This window comes from Ranitomeya imitator, chromosome 9, assembly GCF_032444005.1.
Source record: "Ranitomeya imitator isolate aRanImi1 chromosome 9, aRanImi1.pri, whole genome shotgun sequence".
NCBI classification, from domain to species: domain Eukaryota; kingdom Metazoa; phylum Chordata; class Amphibia; order Anura; family Dendrobatidae; genus Ranitomeya; species Ranitomeya imitator.
This window is the reverse complement of record NC_091290.1, coordinates 134268912-134291165: the sequence shown is the minus strand read 5'-3', so window position 1 is coordinate 134291165 and position 22254 is coordinate 134268912.

Genomic DNA, 22254 nt, shown 5'->3' with positions numbered 1-22254 from the left:
AAATGAATTTCTCCATCTCCTCCATTGCTGGGGTCCGCTTATAGCGCACATCACTCGGATGATATCCGAGTAGTGTGCGCTGTCTCACTTGCACCCATAGGCTTATATGGGTGCGAGTGAACCGAGAGTTTTCCTCGGTCCGAGACAATCGCAGCATGCTGCGATTGTCTCGGACCAAGGAAAACGGCCGACAAAAAGTCGGCTGGTGGGAGCGGCCCCATATGGTAACATTGGTCCGAGTGCAATGCGATTTTTTATCGCATTGCACTCGGTCGTATTACGGTCTAGTGTGACCCCGGCCTAACTCTTCTTCTTCCAAGCTGCTCTGTTGATGAGGCGTGACTGCCCGCTCCTGCTGGCGATTCTGCTGCTTCATGTCAACAGAGTAAGGCCGGGGTCACACTGCCGTATTGCATCCGATGCGAGAGGATTGGATGCAATATGCTAATGACACTCGGCTCCTGCTCGCAGCAGAGCAGGAGCCGAGTGTCATGCGTCTATGCTCCGATTCTCTTGCACAGGGAGGATCGGAGCACAGCTGCGGAGGAGGCGGAGAAATGAATTTCTCCATTGCTGGGGTCCGCTTATAGCGCACATCACTCGGATGATATCCGAGTAGTGTGCGCTGTCTCACTTGCACCCATAGGCTTATATGGGTGCGAGTGAGCCGAGAGTTTTTCTCGGTCCGAGACAATCGCAGCATGCTGCGATTGTCTCGGACCGAGGAAAACGGCCGACAAAAAGTCGGCTGGTGGGAGCGGCCCCATATGGTAACATTGGTCCGAGTGCAATGCGATTTTTTATCGCATTGCACTCGGTCGTATTACGGTCTAGTGTGACCCAGGCCTAACTCTTCTTCTTCCAAGCTGCTCTGTTGATGAGGCGTGAGTGCTGATCTCAGTTAAGCAGCGGCGAGCTGGCTGTCAATCATCATGTTGTTGACAGGCACACCCTGACGTATGAGCAGAGCAGAAGAGAAGCCGCTGCTCTGCCGCCACAACGTCAGCGGAAGCTGCTGAATTGCAGGAGAGGTCTGTGACAACTGTCTGAAATCGGTGTTGAGCACCAATTAATCAGCTGTCATGTGCCTTTAACCCATTAAATTCCACTGTCAATCTCTAAAAACGGGATTTTACATGCACCAGTCGAAAGAGCGTCACAAATCCCACCCATCGGGTGCCCTGTCACGTGATCAGGGGACGCCAATGGGTTGTCAATTCAGCCAGATGTCAACAGAAGACCCCCATGCCTGTCATTGTGATCTCCATAAGACATTGTGATTTTTGTTATACGTAGCAGTGCTGAAGCTATGTATAGCTGTGTATCGCAGCTTCAAATCTACTAAGGGAACTATTAAATAAAGTAAAACGAGGAAAAAAAACTTACTGAAAATATGAAAAACTTAAAAAAAAACACAAAAGTTCAAATCACCCTCTGTTTGCCCCATTGAAAATAAAACAATAAAAAAATACACATATTTGGTATCACTGTGTTCACATATGTCCGATCTATCAAAATATAAAGAAAATTAACCAGATTGATAAATGGTGTAATGAGAAAAAGAATCAAAACGCTAGAGTTATGTATTTTTGGCTGCCGCAACACTGGAATAAGAGGAGATCAAAACATCGTATCTACCCCAGATCCCCACAAAATTAAAAAGCTAGAGGTCTCGGAAACTGGTAACAAACGCAAAAAAAAAATGTTTATTTTTTCACAAATTTCAGTTTGTTTTTTTTCCACTACTTAAATAAACAATAAACTATACATGTTTGGCATCTGTGAACTCGTACTGACCAGGGGAATCATAGTGCAGGGTCGGTTTCATCATACAGTGAACATGGTAAATAAATTTTAAAAAAAGCAATTGTGGGATTGCACTTTTTTTTTGCAATTTCACAGCACTTTCACAACTCGTCCAGCAACAAACAAACCCCCTTATGCCATATTGATGGAAATATAAAATGTTATGTCTCTTGGAAAAAAGGGAAGAAAAAAAACAAAAACTAAAAATGACCATGGGGTGAAAGGGTTAAGGTCACCGTGAGAAATTTTCATGGTGAACTATGGTGTACTCACTGAGCTGAACTGCGGTGAACTCACGGACTTTTTCTAAGGCCGGTTTCACACGTCAGTGTCTCCAGTACGTGAGGTGACAGTTTCCTCACGTACTGGAGACACTGACACACGTCGACACATAAAAATCACTGCATCTGTTCAGATGTCAGTGATTTTTTGCGGACCGTGTCTCCGTGTTTGGCCGTGTGCCAAACACAGAGACATGTCAGTGTTCGTGGAGCGCACGTATTACACGGACCCATTAAAGTAAATGGGTCCGTGTAAAACACGTACCGCACACGGACGTTGTCCGTGTGCAGTCCGTGTGCCGTGCAGGGGACAGCGCTACATTAAGCGCTGTCCCCCCCACTGGTGCTGAATCGGCGATTCATATCTTCCCTGCAGCAGCGTTTGCTGCAGGGAAGATATGAATAATACTGTTTAAGGCCGGTTTCACGCGTCCAGATAATTCCAGTACCGTATAAAAACGGTACTGGAGTTATCCGTGTCCGTGTGTCCGTGTCCTCACGTGGCACATCAGTGTGGCACACGTGTGCCGCCCGTGTGCCCACTGGGTACCACACGCACCGTGCTGGGTACCACACGTACCAGCATCTGGTGCTGAAGCTGCGATTCATATCTTCCCTGCAGCAGCGTTTGCTGCAGGGAAGATATGAATAATAGTGTTTAAAATTAAGATTTATCTTCCCCCCCCCCCTTCCCCCGCTGTTCAGAAAATACTCACCTGGCTCGTTCCCTCGCCGGCGCTGCTTCCTGGTCTGGCCGCAGCTTCTCCTGTATGCGGTCACGTGGGGCCGCTCATTTACAGTAATGAATATGTGGCTCCACCCCTATGGGAGATGGAGCCGCATATTCATGACTGTAATCGGCGGCCCCACGTGACCGCATACAGGAGAAGCTGCGGCCAGGAGAGGAAGAAGTGCCGGCCAACGAGGGAGGCGGGTGAGTATTTTCTGAACAGCGGGGGGGGGGGGCACACAGGGGGTGGGAGGGCGGGGGGAAGATAAATCTTTAATTTAAACACTATTATTCATATCTGCCCTGCAGCAAACGCCGGGTGGAGCCACATATTCATTACTGTAATCGGCGGCCCCACGTGACCGCATACAGGAGAAGCCGCGGCCAGAAGAAGAAGCAGCGGCGGCGAGGGAACGAGCCGGGTGAGTATTTTCAGCACAGCGGGGGGGGAGGGGCGCACAGAGGATGGGAGGGCGGGGGGAAGATACATCTTTATTTTAAACAGTATTATTCATATATTCCCTGCAGCACACGCTGCTGCAGGGAAGATATGAATCGCCGATTCAGCACGATGCAGGGGACAGCGCTAAACTTTAGCGCTGTCTCCTGCACGGTGCGTGTGGTACCCAGTGGGCACACGGGCGGCACACGTGTGCCGCACGTGTGCCACACTGATGTGCCACGTGAGGACACGGACACACGGACATGGATAACTCCAGTACCGTTTTTATACGGTACTGGAATTATCTGAACGTGTGAAACCGGCCTAATGGTGCTGAGGTCAGCCCGCCTGGGAATGCAGCCTCAGTGACAGGCAGTAACCTTGACAATGGCACCGCTGGTCACTGATGGCTCATTCCTCAGTGGTTCTCAGCCTGGACGGTCGCATCTTGGCTCCGTCCAAGTTGAAAACTGTTTATCCCTAGACATGGATTATGGTGTGGGACAGGACGACAGTGAGGTGATGGATATTGTTGTTTTTTTATGTTTGTTTTATTACAGGAGACAAGGGCTTCAATGGAATGGACATTAGGTGAGTATAACTGTGTTTGTTATTTTTAAATTAAAAAAAGTGTGTTTTCTTTTATTTCAAATAAAGGGCTTTATACTTGCTGTGTGTGTTTACCATATAACTATAGGATTAGTAATGGATAGGTGTCTTGCAGACGCCTCTCCATTACTAAGCTGTGGGCTTGATATCACCAGACAAAACAAAGGTGACATCAACCCCACAAATATGAACCCCACTTGCCACCGCAACAAGGGCAAGTGGGAAGAGCCAGGCATCTAATAGATGCGCCTTTTCTGGGCAGCTGCGGGCTGCTAATTTTAGGCTGTGTGGGGATATCCATGGCCCCTTACGAGCCTGAGAGTGACAGCCTCCAGCTGTCTGCTTTAGCTTGGCTGGTTGTCAAAATTGGGAGCGACCCCACACTGTTTTTTCAATTATTTATCTATACTTGATAACCAGCCTCACTAAAGCTGACAGCTGAGGGTTGCAGCCCGCAGCTGTGAGTTTTGCCATGCTGGATATAAAAAATACAGCAGAACCCCACGTAATATTTAATAATTATTTACTTGTAGCACAGTTGAATACAACTCAACATCGCAGCGTGAGCAGGGGAGAATTATGATAGCTTTCTTCATCTTCAGCACCCGGGACTGGGAAACAGTTCTAACAGTACCGCTGATTCCCAGGTGCCGGTACGGTCACACTGATGACACACGGATGTCATCTGGATGTCATCAGTGTGCACATGTGCAGGACGTTTTGCAGCCCGTGTTGGTGTTAAATAACGGATGTCAGTGTGTTTTGCCCACGGACACACGGTCTGACGTGCACAAACCCATTCACTTAAATGGGTCTACATGTGTAGAAAACTGTCACCACACATATGGGACACATTGACATCTGAAACAGCCCGAAGACTGTGACACACCTTTTGGTAAAGGGTATGGTAGCTTTCAGGTTTCAATGTATTCATACATTTTTAGGTGGAATACCAGAGGAACAAGATTGTAAACTGTAAGTTTATCTATGGGGTCTAACTATAGCTACTTTTAGTATTTTACTTGATGAGGAGGAGAGGTGGTTTGCAGGATTTCTCACATTTACATGCAATGTATATTATAATGTAACACCAGCCATGTATACCTTTATGATTTTATTTTATTTTTTTTTGGATTTTTGGTGATTTTGGTGACTACTTTGGGGGCTTTGCACCCATCTTTACATGGAAAAAATACTGCTTTGATTTTTCTATTTCTAACTCTGACAGCTGTGTGTTATGCTTGTCCACAGGACATTCACCACCAATCTGTCTTCAATATACACGCTTCAAACATTTATCTTTGTTTTATCTTATTTTCCCAAGACGCACATGGGGGTCATTGGACGGAAAGATGGAATCTATTGTTTTTCGCAGCTTTAAGCTACAAATAAAAGAGTGCACCATGGGTGACACGCCGTACGCAGCGGTATTGAGCTTCCAGCCGATATCACTGATACAACAAGCCCCATAACGTCGCCCCTACAGTACCTTAGTATAGGTATATACCTACATATGTGTATATATGGATTTCACTGGAATAAGTAGATCAGCAGGGAATCTAGTGAAGATCTCATTTTTTTCCCACTCTTATAAATTGCTTTCCCCATTAATTGTTTCCATGGAAACTCTGAATTTCTCTGATAAGGGGTGTCTTGTGTTTTTAAATGGAAGTCTTAACAATAAATTGCTGACTGCGGTGAAGGAAGGTTTCAGGATCACCACTTGATTTGTTTTCTCTTCCCCGCTTTCCACGTCTGCTTTTAAGATGCACTTTTAAATGTTTATTAACAATGCACAAATAATAGATGCAATTAGATGCATACCACTAAAAAAAAAAGGAGAGTCATTAACGTTGCTGCATAATTGCACGGTTAAGCAGTTATGTGATCGAGTCAAACAAAAAAAAAAAAAATGCAAAGTAGTCATTTTGCAGCCAAGAGCTTCTTAGCAGCACTACACATTAATAATCAAGTTATAAAAAGCAGTGATCTCAGACGTGCTGCTGGAAACTAATTGGGTCAGGTAGCTAAATATGTGATTTTACCAAAACAGCGCGGAATACTGCTATCTGGGCAGATTCTAGTACAAAGATGTTGACAAAGTCCTGGGGCTTTTTTTTTTTTTTTTTTAGAGATTAATGTAATGCCTAAACTCATTAGAGAGCATTTTCTCCTAAACTGAGAAAAAGAAAAAAAAAAAATAATCTAAGTATAAGCCCTTGTGGTGTCCTCTTATTGAGCTGTGACTTAGCTAATGTCTTATTCAAAGACATCTGAAGGACAACCGTGATGGCCGATACTTCACCCACCAGTCGTCATGCTGCAATATGTTATCTTACATCTATGTGGGGCATTAAAAAAAGGTAAAAAATCCAACATTTACCGTACTTGCTGCAGATATTGCTGTGGATTCCCCCTATGCATTAGGGCAGGTGACGACCCGAAAGCAGTCCGATTACGCCAATCACACTGTGATCAGAGTACGGTCACAGTGGGATCCGTTTTTTTTTCTCCGATGTAGAGAATTAAAAAAAAAAAAAAAGTTTCTCCATTCAGTCTGTCATTGAAAATTAGACCACACTCGGATGACATGTTTTCCACAGACATGAATGGGTGAGGCCAGAGGCAAATCGTGCACGGGGCAATTTTTTTTTTCCTCTGACCACTGGGCGTGAGAAGAAATTTGCAGAGCAAACTTGGATGGCACACACCCATTCAAGGCTATGGGTGCATGCAATTCACCGAACTGCACTCGTATGACATCCGAGTGCAATCCGAGTTTCATGGACTCGCAGAATGGAGAAGTTTTGTTCTCCATCTTCTCCTCACCTGTGCTACAGTTCTCTCATCCAAGATAAATTTATCACAATGAGCTGACGCTCCGATCAGAGTTTGATCGGAGTGTCATTACCATAATCGATCGGATTCTCTTGGAGGAACGAATCTATGCACATGTGACCCCAGCGTAAAGGTGGCCATACACATTACATGAACACTAGTGTATGAGGGTCCTGACTGTTTCAAGGCAGCAGAAGTCTGGGGAAAGAAGGATTGGACATGCTTGATAAGCCATAGACATACCTGACAAATCCAAGCATGCATGTAAGTGGGATAGTCAGGAGGAACAGGTCTTTGGTCAACAGCTATGACAGGTACATGGCCACCTTAAATCAATGGTCTTCAACTTCATGAACTTCAAAGTAACATCCACAAATGGCTGCTAGTATAATGCATCTGCTATAATATGTCCACATTAGTGATGAGCGAGCTTGCTCTGATAAGGTGTTATCTGAGCATGCTCGAGTGCTAATACAGCATTTGAGCGTGCTCTAATACTACTGCTGTGACTGAGTGTCTCGTGGCTGTCAGACAGCAGCAACACATGCAGGGATTTCCTGTTTGTTAGGCAACTCCTGCATGTGAGACATGCAGCCACGGAGACTCAAAAATAGCATTAGAGCCCTCCAAAGATGCTCTATTAGCACTCGAGCATGCTCAGATGACACCTCATCCGAGCACACTCGCTCATCACTAGTCCACATCCTAAATGGCTTGAATGCATGTATAAGTTTGGGCTTCAGGCTGATAGGACTAAGGCTAGAAATCTGCAACGTAATGAGCCTTTACTATGTTTCTTGTGCGTCGTCCACCGTCAATCATATATAGGCCCTTATCTGACATTTCATGTACGCAAGTACATTTCAAATGTTTCCACACTGAAGTCCATGTGCCAAAATAAAACACGGCAGCTGCGGTATAAGTAAAGCACAATTGCATTTGGCGCTGATCTTGTTCTGGATTATCGGATTTAGACATCACTGAAGTCACCTCCACTGTTATAAAATACCATTAAAAACGGAGCTCATGTTCTGGACTGGACACTTTACGTCTACATTATACCTCTGAATTTGGTCCTTTTTTCGCGTTTTTTCGCTATAAAAATGTGATGAAAACGTATTAAAAAACGCACACATATGCATCCTATCATTTAGAATGCATTCTGCAATTTTTGTGCACATGATGCGTTTTTTTCCGCGAAAAAAGGCATTGCGGTAAAAAACAGCATGTTCATTAATTTTGCGCTTTTTTTTCGCATTTTTTCCTGCTATATAACGCATTGGGAAAGCTCCGGGAAAAAAACGCGAAAAAAAAAAAATGCGGTAAGACTGGTTTCACACTTGCGTTTCAAAACGCATGCGTTTTTTAAAAAAACACATGGTGAAAAAACGCATGTAAACACGTGCAAACGCTGCGTTTTTTTGACGCATGCGTTTTTGCATGTGGTGAAAAAAACACGGCGTTTTGACGCGTTTACATGCGTTTTTTCATGCGTTTGCGTTTTTTAAACGCATGCAGATAAATGTGTGACAGCTGCCAATCATCAAAATAAAGTAAAAAACCCACTATAAACAGAAAGAGCTAGGGTTAGGGGTAGGGATCCTAACCCTAACTCTAAAGGGATCCTAACCCTAACCCTAAAGGGATCCTAACCCTAACCCCACCCCTAACCCTACCCCTAAACCTAACCCTACCCTTTAAGGGATTAGGGTTAGGGTTAGGGGTAGGATTAGGGTTAGGATCCCTTTATCAATTTTATGGTGTGGGGTGGTTTATCAGTGTGTTTTTATGTTTTTTTTGGGTTTTTTTTAAAACGCATGCGTTTTTAACGCATGCAAACGCATGTGGTTAAAAACGCATGCGTTTACATAGACAGCAATGCATTTTTTTGCCGCAAAAAAACGCATGCGTTTTTTCGCGGCAAAAAAAAAACGCCGCTAAAAATACTACATGTTGCATTTCTGCAACACAACGCATGCAGGAAAAAACGCATGCGTTGCAAAAACGCGTCAAAACGCATGCAAAAAACGCATGCGTTTTTAATATTAAATATAGGGAAAAAACGCATGCGTTTTTTTTGCGGTTTTTGCCACTAAAACGCAAAAAAAAAAAAAAAAACCCGCAAGTGTGAAACCACCCTAAAAGCGCAAAAAAAAACCCGCATGCGGTTTTCTTGCAGAAAATGTCTGGTTTTCTTCAGGAATTTTCTGCAAGAAATTCTTACGTGTGCACATACCCTGAACATTCTGGGCAGCAACCTCTATCTCGACTGTATTTTCCTACCTCCATAGCTGAACTATCCAAATGTTCAGACTCACCTCAATAGGAAGACCTGGAGCCAGCCAGGTACCTCTGAGCACCTCTCAAGAGTTCAGTTCAGTAGTAATATGGTCATAAATAAGCACTGAAGAAAAAAATTGTTACAAACTCCCAATCACAATGGGCTCGGTTTTGGATTTTTAATTAATCTGATTTTACAGCCAATCGATTAGCAATTTTCTTAATGCGGAGATGTGTATAACCCGCCCACACCACTGATTGGCCGCTTTCTGTGTACACTGTACATAGGCAGAAAGCTACCATTCAGTGGTGGAGGAGTGGTTGGTCTAGGAAGCACGGGACACCTAGTCCTCTAGTGATAATCTCCTGCTGATAAAGCCATGATTTTATGAAAACTACACTAAGCACATACACACGTGGTCACAATTTTTCCGGTACAGGAATTATCTGGACGTGTGAGACTGGCCTCAATTAAACCTTATTGTAAAAATTGTGTTCTTATGCTTTAAGACCTCCGTATGCGCAGTAACAAAAAGGAGAGATGACTATAAATGATACATACAGGGTTTTCCCACAAATAGACTTAATTTTAATCAATATATTTTGAAATAAAAATAAGTTTAAAAATTGGATGGGTTTAGAAAAAAATGTTCCTATCCTGTGATAATCTTCTAAAAGTGCCCCTGCTATGAAATGGCTGTGTCTGACTGTGCATAAACATGGTCTGAACGAACATACCACAGATCCTGGCCAGAGAGGATGCAAAATAGAGTATACAGACAGGACAGCAGGGGATCACAGCTGCTGATTTCTGTGAGGGAAAACGCTTCCCTGCCTGTTTTATATCTTGTTCTACCTAGCTGAAAGAATCCGCTGTGACTCCCCTGCTGTAATGTCTGTATACTCTGTTGCTTCCTCCCTTGCACAAGAGCTGTGGTATATCCGACCATGTCCCTGCATTCATTACACAGGGGCACATTTATAATTTAATTATAATATAATGTAATTTTTTTAATACATCCAATTATGGAACTTATTTTTATTTTTAGATTTAATAAAATGCACTTGGTTTGTATAATAACCCCTTTAAATTCTTGTTATATGTCTTCTTAAAAAAATAAAATAAAATCTATAGTCAGGGCCGGCATTAGGGGCAGGAAGAACAGGCAGCTGCCTAGGGCCCCCACTCCCCCAGGGGCTGCCAGCCACGCAGCCGCTATTGGGCCCTTATGAGAGGCCCGACGTCCCCCCTACCGCATCGCTCATTCAACTTATCGGCATCATACACACCGATACAGTTGAAAGCAGTGATGGAGGAGAGACGCTCCCTCTCCCATCACTCCCCTCTCTGCTTGTGACTCAGGGGACGCACAATCATGTCATTTAATCGTGCACCACGCTGTGCCAGCAGTGGAAAAGATGAGACCGGAGCAGAACCTGGAGCAGTGTGGGGAACAAGGAGGAGGGGTAAGTATTGTGTGAATGAGTGTGTCTGCATGCATTATTGTGTTTGTATGTATGCGCGTGTCTGCACTATACTGTGTGTTAGGGAAGCTGCGCCTGCATTATGCTGTGTGTTGGGAGGGAGCTGTACTGTACTGTGTGTTGGGGGACCTGCACTATACTGTGTTGGCGTGAGCTGCACTATACTGTGTGTTGGGGGGAGCTGCACTATACTCTGTGTTGGGTGGGAGATGCATTATACTGTGTTGGGGGAGCTGCACTGTATTATGTGTTGGGGGAGCTGCACTGTACTGTGTGTTGGGGAGCTGCACTGTACGGTGTGAGTGGGGGGAGCTGCACTATACTATGAGCGGGGAAAGCTGCACTATACTGTGTGTTGGGGAGCTGCACTATACTGTGTGGTGGGGGAGCTGCACTGTACTGTGTGGTGGGGGGAGCTGTGTGTTGGGGGAGTTGCACTGTACTGTGAGTGGGGGGCTGCATTATACTGCGTTTGGGGGGAGCTGCACTATACTGTGTGTGGGGAGTTGCACCATACTGTGTGTGGGGGGAGCTGCACTGTTGTGAATTCTGTGGCAGAGCTCCCTCCTGTGGTCACAAGTGGTACTTCGGCTGGTTCTCTCTGTGAGCTTCCGTTGGTGGAGGAAAGTGGTACTGCGGCTTCTCAGTTTCCTTCCTCAGAGCTCGTTCTTGTTTTTTGGGTTATTGCCAGGTCACTGTATGTGCGCTGACCTCTATGTCCATTGTGGTACTGAATTACCTTTCATAACAGTACTGGAGGCCAAAAGTACTAATGATTCCCAATAGAGGGAAAAAAGAAGTTCTGAGACCATTTTTTTTTCTCTGCACTGTGTTTTGCCTTTTTTTTCCCCTAGACATTTGGGTGGTTCAGGACACAGGTGTAGCGATGGACATTAAAGGTCTGTCTTCATGTGTGGATCAGCTCACGGCAAGAGTACAAAGTATTCAAGACTTTGTGGTTCAGAATTCTATGTTAGAACCGAGAATTCCTATTCCTGATTTGTTTTTTTGGAGATAGAACTAAATTTCTGAGTTTCAAAAATAATTGTAAACTATTTCTGGCTTTGAAACCTCGCTCCTCTGGTGACCCAGTTCAACAAGTTAGGATCATTATTTCTTTTTTACGTGGCGACCCTCAGGACTGGGCATTTTCTCTTGCGTCAGGAGATCCTGCATTAAGTAATATCGATGCATTTTTCCTGGCGCTCGGATTGCTGTACGATGAGCCTAATTCTGTGGATCAGGCAGAGAAGAATTTGCTGGCTCTGTGTCAGGGTCAGGATGAAATAGAGGTATATTGTCAGAAATTTATAAAGTGGTCCGTACTCACTCAGTGGAATGAAGGTGCGCTCGCAGCTATTTTCAGAAAAGGTCTCTCTGAAGCCCTTAAAGATGTCATGGTGGGATTTCCTATGCCTGCTGGTTTGAATGAGTCTATGTCTTTGGCCATTCAGATCGGTTGACGCTTGCGCGAGCGTAAATCTGTGCACCATTTGGCGGTATTACCTGAGCTTAAACCTGAGCCTATGCAGTGCGATAGGACTTTGACCAGAGTTGAATGGCAAGAACACAGACGTCTGAATGGGCTGTGTTTCTACTGTGGTGATTCCACTCATGCTATCTCTGATTGTCCTAAGCGCACTAAGCGGTTCGCTAGGTCTGCCACCATTGGTACGGTACAGTCAAAATTTCTTCTGTCTGTTACGTTGATCTGCTCTTTGTCATCGTATTCTGTCATGGCATTTGTGGATTCAGGCGCTGCCCTGAATTTGATGGACTTGGAGTATGCTAGGCGTTGTGGGTTTTTCTTGGAGCCCTTGCAGTGTCCTATTCCATTGAGAGGAATTGATGCTACGCCTTTGGCCAAGAATAAGCCTCAGTACTGGACCCAGCTGACCATGTGCATGGCTCCTGCACATCAGGAGGTTATTCGCTTTCTGGTGTTGCATAATCTGCATGATGTGGTCGTGTTGGGGTTGCCATGGCTACAAGTCCATAATCCAGTATTAGATTGGAAATCCATGTCTGTGTCCAGCTGGGGTTGTCAGGGGGTACATGGTGATGTCCCATTTCTGACTATTTCGTCATCCACCCCTTCTGAGGTTCCTGAGTTCTTGTCTGATTACCGGGATTTATTTGATGAGCCCAAGTCCGATACCCTACCTCCGCATAGGGATTGTGATTGTGCTATCGATTTGATTCATGGTAGTAAATTCCCAAAAGGTCGACTGTTTAATTTATCTGTGCCTGAGCACGCCGCTATGCGGAGTTATGTGAAGGAGTCTTTGGAGAAGGGGCATATTCGCCCGTCATCGTCGCCATTAGGAGCAGGGTTCTTGTTTGTAGCCAAGAAGGATGGTTCACTGAGACCTTGTATAGATTACCGCCTTCTAAATAAGATCACGGTTAAATTTCAGTATCCCTTGCCATTGTTATCTGATTTGTTTGCTCGGATTAAGGGGGCTAGTTGGTTCACCAAGATAGATCTTCGTGGTGCGTATAATCTTGTGCGTATTAAGCGAGGCGATGAGTGGAAAACTGCATTTAATACGCCCGAGGGCCATTTTGAGTATCTAGTAATGCCATTCGGACTTGCCAATGCTCCATCGGTGTTTCAGTCCTTTATGCATGACATCTTCCGAGAGTACCTGGATAAATTCCTGATTGTGTACTTAGATGACATTTTGATCTTCTCGGATGATTGGGAGTCTCATGTGAAGCAGGTCAGAACGGTGTTTCAGGTCCTGCGTGCTAATTCTTTGTTTGTGAAGGGATCAAAGTGTCTCTTTGGTGTTCAGAAGGTTTCATTTTTGGGGTTCATCTTTTCCCCTTCTACTATCGAGATGGACCCTGTTAAGGTCCATGCCATCCATAATTGGACTCAGCCGACATCTCTGAAAAGTCTGCAAAAGTTCCTGGGCTTTGCTAATTTTTATCGTCGCTTCATCTGCAATTTTTCTAGTATTGCTAAACCATTGACCGATTTGACCAAGAAAGGTGCTGATTTGGTCAATTGGTCTTCTGCTGCGGTGGAAGCTTTTCAAGAGTTGAAGCATCATTTTTCTTCTGCCCCTGTGTTGTGTCAACCAGATGTTTCGCTTCCGTTCCAGGTCGAGGTTGATGCTTCTGAGATTGGAGCAGGGGCTGTTTTGTCGCAGAGAAGTTCTGATTGCTCGGTGATGAAACCATGCGCCTTCTTTTCCAGGAAGTTTTCGCCTGCTGAGCGAAATTATGATTTGGGCAAGAGTTGCTGGCCATGAAGTGGGCATTCGAGGAGTGGCGTCATTGGCTTGAAGGAGCTAAGCATCGCGTGGTGGTCTTGACTGATCATAAGAACTTGACTTATCTCGAGTCCGCCAAGCGGTTGAATCCTAGACAAGCTCGTTGGTCGTTGTTTTTTGCCCGTTTTGACTTTGTGATTTCATACCTTCCGGGCTCTAAAAATGTGAAGGCGGATGCTCTGTCTAGGAGTTTTGTGCCCGACTCTCCGGGTGTATCTGAGCCGGCGGGTATCCTCAAAGAGGGAGTAATTGTGTCTGCCATCTCCCCTGATTTGCGGCGGGTGCTGCAAAAATTTCAGGCTAATAAACCTGATCGTTGCCCAGCGGAGAAACTGTTTGTCCCTGATAGGTGGACGAATAAAGTTGTCTCTGAGGTTCATTGTTCGGTGTTGGCTGGTCATCCTGGAATCTTTGGTACCAGAGAGTTAGTGGGGCTAGATCCTTTTGGTGGCCATCTCTGTCGCGGAATGTGCGTACTTTTGTGCAGTCCTGTGGGATTTGTGCTCGGGCTAAGCCCTGCTGTTCTCGTGCCAGTGGGTTGCTTTTGCCCTTGCCGGTCCCGAAGAGGCCTTGGACACATATCTCTATGGATTTTATTTCAGATCTTCCCGTCTCTCAAAAGATGTCAGTCATTTGGGTGGTCTGTGATCGCTTCTCTAAGATGGTACATTTGGTACCCTTGTCTAAATTGCCTTCCTCCTCTGATTTGGTGCCATTGTTTTTCCAGCATGTGGTTCGTTTACATGACATTCCAGAGAATATCGTTTCTGACAGAGGTTCCCAGTTTGTTTCGAGGTTTTGGCGAGCCTTTTGTGGTAGGATGGGCATTGACTTGTCTTTTTCCTCGGCTTTCCATCCTCAGACTAATGGCCAGACCGAACGAACCAATCAGACCCTGGAAACATATCTGAGATGCTTTGTTTCTGCTGATCAGGATGACTGGGTGTCCTTTTTGCCTTTGGCTGAGTTCGCCCTTAATAATCGGGCCAGCTCGGCTACCTTGGTTTCACCGTTTTTGTGCAACTCTGGGTTCCATCCTCGTTTCTCTTCAGGGCAGGTTGAGTCTTCGGACTGTCCTGGTGTGGATACTGTGGTGGACAGGTTGCAGCAGATTTGGACTCATGTAGTGGACAATTTGACTTTGTCCCAGGAGAAGGCTCAACGTTTCGCTAATCGCAGACGCTGTGTGGGTCCCCGACTTCGGGTTGGGGACTTGGTTTGGTTATCTTCTCGTCATATTCCTATGAAGGTTTCCTCTCCCAAGTTTAAACCTCATTTTATTGGTCCGTATAGGATTTCTGAGGTTCTTAATCCTGTGTCTTTTCGTCTGACCTTTCCAGATTCTTTTTCCATACATAACGTATTCCATAGGTCATTGTTGCGGAGACACGTGGCACCTATGGTTCCATCTGTTGATCCTCCTGCCCCGGTTTTGGTGGAGGGGGAGTTGGAGTATATTGTGGAGAAGATTTTGGATTCTCGTGTTTCAAGGCGGAAACTTCAGTATCTGGTTAAGTGGAAGGGTTATGCTCATGAAGTTAATTCCTGGGTCTTTGCCTCTGATGTCCATGCTCCCGATCTTGTTCGTGCCTTTCATATGGCTCATCCTGGTCGTCTTGGGAGCTCTGGTGAGGGTTCGGTGACCCCTCCTCAAGGGGGGGGTACTGTTGTGAATTCTGTGGCAGAGCTCCCTCCTGTGGTCACAAGTGGTACTTCGGCTGGTTCTCTCTGTGAGCTTCCGTTGGTGGAGGAAAGTGGTACTGCGGCTTCTGAGTTTCCTTCCTCAGAGCTCGTTCTTGTTTTTTGGGTTATTGCCAGGTCACTGTATGTGCGCTGACCTCTATGTCCATTGTGGTACTGAATTACCTTTCATAACACTGCACTATACTGCGTGTTGGGGGAACTGCCCTATACTGTGTGTTGGGGGAGCTGCTCTATACTGTGTGTTGGGGGGAGCAGCACAATACTGTGTGTAGAGGGGAGTTGCACTTTACTGTGTGGGGGAGATGCACTATACTGTGTATGGGGGGGCTGCATTATATTATGTTTGTGTGGGGGAGCTGTACTACAGTGTGTGTGTGGGGAGCTGCACTATACTGTGTGTGGGAGAACTGCACTATACTGTGTGTGGGGGCTGCACTATACTGTGAGGGGCTGCATTATACTTTGTGTAGGGGCTGCATTATACTGTGTGTGGGGGCTGCATTATATTGTGTGTGGGGGGGGCTGCATTTGTTAGAATCTGTTTAGTTTGTGACTATCCGCCATTTTCTTGTGGTGTTCTGGCTGCTGGTCTTTTCCCTCTGATGTTGGGTTTGTCTTGGGTCAGGTGATTGTATCACTCTTTATTCACCAGCACCTGCCACCCAGTCCTTGCTGGACAACAGTGTTAATCTGCTTTAGTTCTGACTTGGTACTTTGCTTTGTCTTCTCTGTGTATAATTTGTGCAGTACTGGGAGCTCTGGTTCTGCTAGTCTTAGTTTCTGTTTGTATCTGCAGCCTTCTCTGTTTTCTATTAGGAGGTGACCTGTTTTTGTACCCAGTCCTTAGATCTTTTAGGGAACCCCTTCCCGCCAGCTATAGGTCTTCGCTTGAGATTAACCTAGGAACGTTGATGGGTCTATTCGCAAATAGTGGGTCGCCCACTCCATTGTTGGGTATCAGCCTAGTCATAATTGTTATAGCAGGATCCATTTTATCTTGCTTGCCTCCATTTTGTGTAAGTGTTACTAAGGGTCAGAAAAACAAGTTGTTATTCACTATTCTTCATACTGCTAATATTGCTGTTATTGAACTAATTGTAGCAGTTCATGGAGGATGAAATGTCCTTGTAGATAACGAATAATGTTTTGTGTTATGATCTGGTGGCTTAGGAGCAGCATGAGACGTACTCTGGAGAAGGTGGTACCTGTACTGACCGCAAACCCTGAACTTAGCACCGCAAATAGAACTAGAAGTAGCCGTGGGGAGTACCTAACACTCCCTAGACCCCTCGACACAGCCTAAGAACTAACTTCCCCTAAAGACAGAAACGGGAAAACTATCTTGCCTGTTATGACCTGGTGGTGAGGACAATAATGGACCTGGTGGTTAAGAGCACACGGAATGACCTGATAGTTACTAATAATACAGGACAAGCTCTGAGACGTGGGAACTCTGCTGACCGCAATCCCTAATCCTATCACACACACTAGAAATAGCCGTGGAGCGCTCCTGACGCTCCCTAGGCGCCACGTCACAGCCTAAGGAACTAGCTAGCCCTAAAGATAGAAAAATAAAGGCTACCTTGCCTCAGAGAAATTCCCCAAAGGAACAGGCAGCCCCCCACATATAATGACTGTGAGTAAAGATGAAAATTACAAACACAGAGATTAAATAGATTTAGCAAAGTGAGGCCCGACTTACTGAACAGACAGAGGATAGGAAAGGTAACTTTGCGGTCAGCACAAAAAACTACAAAAAGACCACGCAGAGGGCGCAAAAAGACCCTCCGCACCGACTCACGGTGCGGAGGCGCTCCCTCTGCGTCCCAGAGCTTCCAGCAAGCAAGACAAAAATCAAAATAGCAAGCTGGACAGAAAAATAGCAAACAGAGAAAAACAAGCAGGAACTTAGCTTCTGCTGGGAAGACAGGTCACAAGAACGATCCAGGAGCGAACTAGACCAATACTGGAACATTGACAGGTGGCATGGAGCAATGATCTAGGTGGAGTTAAATAGAGCAGCCAGCTAACGAATTAACCTCGTCACCTGTGGAAGGAACCTCAGAAGCCGCAGCCCCACTCACAACCACCAGAGGAAGCCCATGGACAGAACCAGCCGAAGTACCATTCACGACCACAGGAGGGAGCTTAACAACAGAATTCACAACACTTGCCTCAGAGAAAATCCCCAAAGGATAGACAGCCCCCCACAAATATTGACTGTGAGAGGAGAGGGAAATAACATACGCAGACATGAAATCAGGATTTAGCATAGGAGGCCATTCTAGCTAAAAAGAAAGAATAGGACAGAGTACTATGCGGTCAGTATTAAAACACTAGAAAATATCCACCACAGAAAATACAAATCTCCACATCTGACTAAAGACATGGAGGGTATATCTGCATCTCCAGAGACACAGCTTGGCTGCAAAAAATCCTTCACAGACAAAGCTGGACAAGACAAAACATGAAAATGCACAAAACTATAAGGTCCACAGCAGGTGGACAGCAAAAACAAAGCCAGAACTTATCTTTGTTGAAATGAACAGCAAAACAGGAGAGACCAGGAATGGATGTGAATCCTCCAAAAACAATGGACAACTGGCACTGACTAAAGGATAAAGCAGAACTAAATAGCCCAGCCCAAATTGCAAAAAATGGATACACCTGATAAATGCTGCGATCCAAAGACAGCAGCACTACCACTCATAACCACCGGAGGGAGCCCAAGAGCAGAATTCACAACAGTTTTGTATAGAAAAATATGTTTGCGAAACCATAGGGATGCAAGTGAGTAAACTCCCCAACGCTTAGCCCATATATGGAGAATCCGCCTCAGACATAAGAATGCATAAAAAGTGTGTGTAAGCTTAATAAACTAGAGATACATGCCTGGTGTACTGTGTCTTATCTCTCCGATGCTGTGACGTTATCTCTAAGGTGGACTCATCAGAGAGCAGGTCGAGACGTGAGACCTGCAACAACATAGTGCAGGGTCAGTTTTCCCCCTTCTACCCTAGTCCTGTGTTGCACTTCCGTAACAGCATTATACGGTGTGTGAGGGGCTGCATTATTCTGTGTGGGCGTGTGGCTGCATTATACTGAGTGTGTGTGGGGGGGGCTGCATTATACTGTGTGTGGTTGTAGTATACTCTGAGGGGGACGGCAGTATTCTCTCTGAAGTGGGCTGCAGTATATTCTGAGGTGGGCTGCAGTATACTCTTAGGGGGGCTGCAGTACACTCTGAGTTGGCAGTATACTTTATGAGGTGGGCTGCATTATACTCTATCAAGGACAAAGGGGAGTGCATTATACTATATGAACTATATGGGACCTGCATTATACTTTATCAAGGACGATCTGTCCCCATTATTCCTCAGCCAGAGTAAAGAAACTCGGAAACTAGCGTCGAACGACTTAATTATTGTCGATTACGCTTGTTTACCAGCCTGAACTCAGCGCATGGAAATACAACCGAAACATTTGTGTGATGTGGAATATGTGAGTATTTGGGGCCCCACTTTAATCTTTTGCCCATGGCCCCACTTTCTCTAAAACTGGCCCTGTGAATGGTAGGAATGAGCGAACCAAAACTTAAAAGTTTGGGGTTCGTACAGGACAGTTAGTGTCCGGTGCTAAACGCCAAACACGAACTTCTCCACGAAGTCCGTTGAGTTCCGGGGTAAGTCTGTTGCAGAGAATGTCCAGGTCCCCTTTGTTTTCAATTAGGTTTCGGATTCTGGTTCAAGTTCTGGTACCCCAACCAAATTCTGGAATAAAGGTCATGTACCAGAACCCATACTACCATAGGTCCGTTCTTCCCTAATCAATAGTTAATAATCAAATTTAAATGATCAGTTTGTGGATAAAATGTTTAATTGCAAAAATCAGTATCCCTTGCTTCCAATCAGCAGCGTTTACTGACAGGTCCAAGGGAACGGCGACTTCTATCTGTGTTTGTTTTTTAAAGTATCAGATGTTTGTGGACAACTTTTATGAGAGTGGAAAACTCATTCAACTCAGTGGGACAACTGCTCTATGGACTGTGGGTCTCCACCTGTGATAAAACTATAGCGTTGCAGACAGTCGGAGCATGCTGGGGGTTGTAGTTTTGCAACAACTGGAAAGCCATAAGGTGATTGCATTTATTCAAGTGATATGCTGGTTATATGGATAAACCATGTATCAAAAACTGTATACTGATACAGAAAATATCACAGAAATTAGTCAATATCAAAAATAATTATTTAACAGCAGAGCATTTTGTATCTGGGTTATTATGCCCTATATATTTTTTCCTTTAATAATACCTATCCTTACATATGCTAAAAGGAAAGCAAGAAATGTTATCGGAGGAACCCAGCCCTTACCTTTAATTTGAAATTAATAATTGATTTGTAAATCCTCAGCATGTAATGGATTACTATCAATATTTTAATACTTTTGCTGCTAATTTCATTTTTACCTCATAGTAAAAAGAAAAAAAAAAAGAAAACTGAAAAGATTCATGAATTTCAAATTAAGTCAATGCCTAAGTAAACCCACCGCGTGTTTTCTGGATTCTATAAAAAGCTGTTTCATACAAAAATGGAAGAATGGCATAATAAATACAATAGTAAGAATTAAAATGATTCCCTATCTATTAGAATAGCGATACAGGTTAAAAAGATTCTGTTATTTAATATATATTCAGATTTAATTATCGGTATAAAATACATTTCTATACAGTGCCAATCTGTGTGATATGAAATATGGAAAGATTATAAGGACCCAGACCTAATGAGGTTTTCTTGGATTGAAAAACGGATGCCTCCACGGTTAATATAGGATATCAATATCTACCTTGTGGGGTTCAGCTGCTGGGCAAGGAAGGATAATATAGGGGGGCCCTTTGCAATGTAATAATTAATCATAATGTATAATAATAAAAGTGGTAATGGCGCCATTAACTCTTGGGTGTGCACAGGTTGCACCCAGGCATGGACTGGTCCACAGGAGAACAGGAGAATCCTCCGGTGGGCCCCTGTGCAGGAGTGGACCACTCGCCTCTTATATTAGTAGTACTTGCCACTATATACTTGAGCCACTATGTACAGACAAAGGCAGTATTTTATTAATTTAACAATCTACCCAGCTCATTGTTATATAAATTTGTGATTGAGGATAATGTCACATTTGCATGTAGCTGAAAATTGGGGCCCTGGAGTTGGTTACTGGTGGACCCTTGGCACCCCAGTCTGACACTGGTTGCACCAATGTTATCTCTACTCTTATTCAATTATTTCCTCCTGGCCGACTTCTCCAGTATAACACCGAGTTATGCCTTTATCACCAATTCCTACTTAGGCCACATTTAGTTGTTAGTTTTTATCACATATAGGGAAAACGGATGATTATTTTGATTGGACTTTGATCAGAGTTTTATCAGAGTGTGGTCTAAGTGTGGACTGAGTATCATCAGCTTTTCTCATACATAAAAAAAAAAGGTTTCTCTACCCTGTCCTGTGTGACAATCTGTGATAGTCGGATCCATAAACTTGCACTGATCAAAATCGAACACGTCTCCATGATTTTCTGAGGATTGCTTGGTCGGCAAAAAATCATGGACAACGCGAAACCGCCATCCTTCTCCCTGCACCCCTTCTGAACTCCCTGCATATTCTGTCCATGTCCTGAAATACGGAATAAAAGGACTTCACAGACAAAGCTGGACAAGACAAAACATGAAAATGCACAGAACTATAAGGTCCACAGCAGGTGGACAGCAAAAACAAAGCCAGGACTTATCTTAGTAGAAAAGCACAGCAAACAGGAGAGACCAGAAGGGAAGTGAATCCTCCAAAAACAATGGACAACTGGCACTGACTAAAGGATTAAGCAGGACTTGGTGAAAGCAGCTTTTTTTTATTCTTCTATGTGCAGTGCTATGTGAATGGTCTCATAGACTGTCATAGGTATGAGGGCTATTGGTGAAAACCACAAACAGCACTTGTACGAGAACATTGGATGTCTAAATGAGGGCTTACGAATTCAGATTTTCTCTACAACTGCTCCCATTCTCTCGGACTTTTTAATTTGTACTCTCAAATTTGACATTTCGTTAAAAAAAAAAAAAAAAGTTTCAAGCAAAGAGCAATCCACCTTACTTCAACTACTCATTCAGTAAGCAGTCGTTCATTCATATTTCCACAAAATGGTTATTTTTGTGTAGGAGGGGAGTCTACATGATCTTCCGTATTTAAAAAAAAAAGTAAGCCATCTTCTCATACACTGGAGATCACTTCACTAAACTATTACTTGACAACATTCAGGCCCCTAACCTTGCCTATTATATTCACCTTTACACATAGGTTCTAACGGTGAAAGTTTTAGGAAATTTTTGTTAGAGTTTTATCAACTATTGAAAGTTATAGAAAAATCCAAAGCATTTTTTTACAAAACTAAAACAGGAGAAATTTGGAGAAAAGCATTATCTCACTAACAGATCGAATGGAAAGACCCGAGACAACTTAACAAGCCTGAATCTTCCATAAAGAGGCAAGACACACAACAAAGGGAGGGGGAGGGGAAGGAAGAGAGCCAGAACCAGGGGGTAGAATCAAGGTACAGATATTAATCTAGTCCGATCTCTGTGCCCAGAAATAGTCCCAAGGAGCCCAAAACGAGTCAAAGTGTTAGGCAACCTTTAACATAAAAAAAAGGAAATGTAATCAAGCAAACAATATGCTATAACTACAAGCAGTTCTTGTGTGACTGCCGATCAGTCGCCACTATTATCGAGTGCCATATTACTGGGAA